Genomic DNA, 3787 nt, shown 5'->3' with positions numbered 1-3787 from the left:
CATTTTGTTTAATTTGTTATATTGGTTAAACCACTCTATTGTTACAACACAATGCAGGTGGTACATGCATTGGCAGGTATCAATAAAAATGAAATGTATGGAGCATAATCATATTGGGATAGAGCAGTGGTTCCTAAACCTATGGGTCAGGACCCAACTTATGGGTCGCCAAAGATCCACAGTGGGTCGCGAAGCCCTTTGATTTTAAGGGGTTTCTTTTAATACCATATAGCCCATGTTGAATATATGACAAAGTAAAGCTTTTAAACTGATATATGCATAGAGGCAACAAAATGTAAGCGACACATTAAACAGTCATTCTATATTTGACTGAAGACAAATTGAGGAATACAATTTTCTAATGAGTTTCCGCAGGACTCCCTCTCGCCTGGGACTCCCTCTCGCGTGGGCGCTGGCACGATTGGGTCACCAAAGCTTACAATGGTAAAAAATATGGGTCCCTGAAGAAAAAGGTTGGGAACCACTGGGATAGAGGAAGATATACAGTAGACTAGAGCATGAGGGAGGGGGTACTCATGGTATGACAAAAATGCTTAGGGGGTACATGAGACAAAAAAGAAGTTGGGAGACACTGTGTGATTGAAGTAATGCATTTCTTACAAGCTTGGGGAAGAATGCCCACTCCATGATTTGCAAGTTAAAGCAGAACATAAGGGTGAATATTTCATTTTAATCTTGATGTCAAGCATACAAAACACCCAGATGGTTAGTCATAGCCTACTGTAGGCCAGCTATGTTTTACTAACTGAAAGGTGTTAACTTTGGTTTGTTTACCATACCGTCTACTTCTAAGAGTGATCTAAGAAAGAGAAGCTTTGTATTCTGAATCTTTTCAAAAACTGGGGGGATCAGCAAAAAAAAATGGTCATGATGACTGCTCGACACGGCAATCTTCATCTTCAATCTTCCGGATGACAGCTTGGCGTCGAGGAGCCTTTCTTCAGCGTCCATGGTTTGTCTGTCAAACGGAAAGGTTTTGCATGTCATTTGATGCCCAAACATTCAAAGTTATTTACAAATGTCCGTAGAGGATTAACTTGGTGTGGCAGACACAAACCAAACAATATTTTACGCAGATGTACAACATGAAAAATGGAGCATTCTGAGCTCTCATACAAATGCAATGTTGATACTGAGTATTGCTGACATGGATTATGTTTTGCCAAACGGTACGCCGACCCCAAAGACACATCTGTTTGTAGCTAAGTTTGTAGCCTAACTTCCCATTTATCTTTAATTGCGGCTACATTACAACGTGGTGAAGTAATAGTAATAGTGAGCGTGATAGTAAGCTAGGTCTTACGCCACTCGGCTGGCTCACGTTAGATGCTAAGCTAAAATGATTATGGTCATCATAACAAGCTCTTCAAGGTTTCATCCCAAAGTATCATTTTATTAATAGCATGGTATATTTGCCATACTTACCGATCACCAGTTCCATTTGAACTTGTGTTGGTGTTTTTATGACAATCAAGTGTTTCTGTGTCGACCAGTTCCACAGCTGAAAACTGGGTTCAATATTTCTGCTGGGGGGACGCCATGTCATATTCGGGTGGGAGGGGCGGGACATGTCTTGAAGTGTCTGTTTGTGGATTGGCCGGTGATGTCGACCTATCAGCAATGTAGCTCAACGTTGTCAGGGTGATTATTATATTTCCGCATTTTTGGGGCGGAAGTAAATCAGCCGCGGTTGCTTCAAAACCGTTGAATGGAGTTCTATCGAACTCCGCAGTCCAGTTATACTATACACGTCAGTGGCTCAAAACGAGTGGAAGTGGTAGTAATGGGACGCAGCTTAATTCCCTCATTAAGTGAGATAATTTCCAACTGCCGGGGGTGGCTGCAGGGTCAGACTCCGTGGTCAGCAAGCGAAAGTATTGGGAACGGGCATATGACGTCACCGCGCTGGATCTGCCATGTTTGATGCATAGACGTCCCTTTTCCCCATTGTTTTCCAGCGCAGCGCAGGACGTAGTCTCGCCTGGTCTTGCTACTAAATTGTGATTTTTAACTATCTTGCTGCTCACTTTTCTTTGCCACTATTGTCTATCGTTGTTGTGTCGTGGGGTGCAATAGCGCAAGCCACCATAGGAAAGGGGGAATTGGATTATCTTTCTACTCATTTCCTTCTTGGAGGCAGCACCATGGTGACCAAGTCTCGGATATAACAAAGTGTCGTCGGCTAGCATGGGTCGCTGCTGTAAGACGACCAAAAATAACTTTCCACTCAATCCTGACGAGTGTGCTCTCTGCATTTTCATTTTGGTAAGTGAAATAGTTTTCGTTAAATGCACTGTTTCTTTCATCAACCACTGTTGGCTAATCTACAGCCTACTGTAGCTGGCATAGCTAGCCAGGTCCATTGAAACACAACACCCTTTTTAAACAAAGGAAATGTGCACTCCATGCTTTTAAATGATAAACCAGGTGCATTTAGAGCAGGGCTACATCATAAGTGGAAAGGTATCTGGTGCCACACGGTTGTCTTTCCTGTTGTTTATTTTACCAGTAGGCCTACTATCAGTAAGATTTCGATGTGCTTCTTCATCAGAGGACTGTGTAGCACCCGATTTCCCTTTCTACAACACTCTTATTTTCTGCCACATACGTATTAGTAAGCTGCACAGCATAGTAATAACACTGGTTGTTTCACTAGGTACACCAGCAAATGAAATGAACACCTCCCATCCGGATTGGGCACCATCACTGCACTTGGGGTACACGACCAAGACAGTCACCACCACCACCACCACCACTTCTCGCTATGAGACAGGAAAAAAGAAGGACTGAGAGCATGGCGTCGATGGATGAGACACCCCTTGTTACACCAGGTAAGCCTTACATACCTTTGACAAAATTAAAAACAATGAGGGCTCTAAGGCTCTAATGTCTTTTCTCCATCTAGATTGGGTGCATCTCTTAAATCTATGTCTGTCCAATGAAATGTTAAGTGTTTCAAAACAATGATTATTTTGACTCTTCGGCGAGTGGTTTTGATTCTGCTCATCAGCCTTGTTAAGATATGTTTTGTCCCTTTTGCATGGGCATTGTATTTGCATGACACATTGGGCTAATAAAATCTGTATCTGATCCACAGTGGAGACAACTGGGGGAGCATCAGCATCAGCACCTGCAGGCCTAGAGGATGAAGCTGACCAGGGGCCGGTGTGTGCTGAGGTAAAGATCCCCGCCTTCACAAGAGGACACTGTCAATTGGAAGCAAGAGATGTGGAAAACACAAGGACAATTGCTCATCTCCGAATTCACGTGGAAAGGGTGATTGGAACTGTCTGAAACAAATACACAATTTTGTCTGCAAAAGTGCCCATCAACATGGTGTTGCCATGTGAAGGTGAAGAAAAAACATTCCTTGACAAGATTGTGTCTGTATGTTGTACTCTGACCATCATGAGCAGGAGTGTTGTGCAAAGCTGAAGTTGACTGAAATAAATGTGCTTTGAGACTCAAGTGTGTATAATTTTATTCACAAGTAAAGTAATAAGACAAAAGTCATTTCAAGTATGTCGTTTTGAATCACTGTAAATACTGAAAGTGCAACTAGTGATAACCTGAGATCTTTAAGTACAGTAAGGCAAAATGTTGTAATTGTATTGAAATATCTTACAGTAGTATTGACATACATTCACAGTGCAACTTGAGAACCTGAGAGCACAAAACGGTGCATTTGAAAAAGTACAAGGCAAAATATTAATGTAATGGTGGGGAGGGGGGGACAAAGGAAATTATTGCAATATCTTAACAGTAG

At 42.2% G+C, this 3787-nt stretch overlaps 1 long non-coding RNA gene across 1 annotated transcript; it reads left to right on the top strand.

Annotated features, from left to right (window-relative positions):
* Positions 1 to 1902: 1902 nt before the first annotated feature.
* LOC134439659 (uncharacterized) lies at positions 1903 to 3489 on the top strand. The gene is made up of 3 exons (XR_010032817.1): positions 1903 to 2286; positions 2678 to 2852; positions 3119 to 3489. It is a non-coding gene; the product is annotated as an uncharacterized LOC134439659 (long non-coding RNA).
* Positions 3490 to 3787: the final 298 nt, after the last annotated feature.

This window comes from Engraulis encrasicolus, chromosome 23 (genome assembly GCF_034702125.1).
Source record: "Engraulis encrasicolus isolate BLACKSEA-1 chromosome 23, IST_EnEncr_1.0, whole genome shotgun sequence".
NCBI lineage: Eukaryota > Metazoa > Chordata > Actinopteri > Clupeiformes > Engraulidae > Engraulis > Engraulis encrasicolus.
Note: the sequence above shows the minus strand (reverse complement) of the source record. Positions and strands in the feature narration are given on the sequence as shown.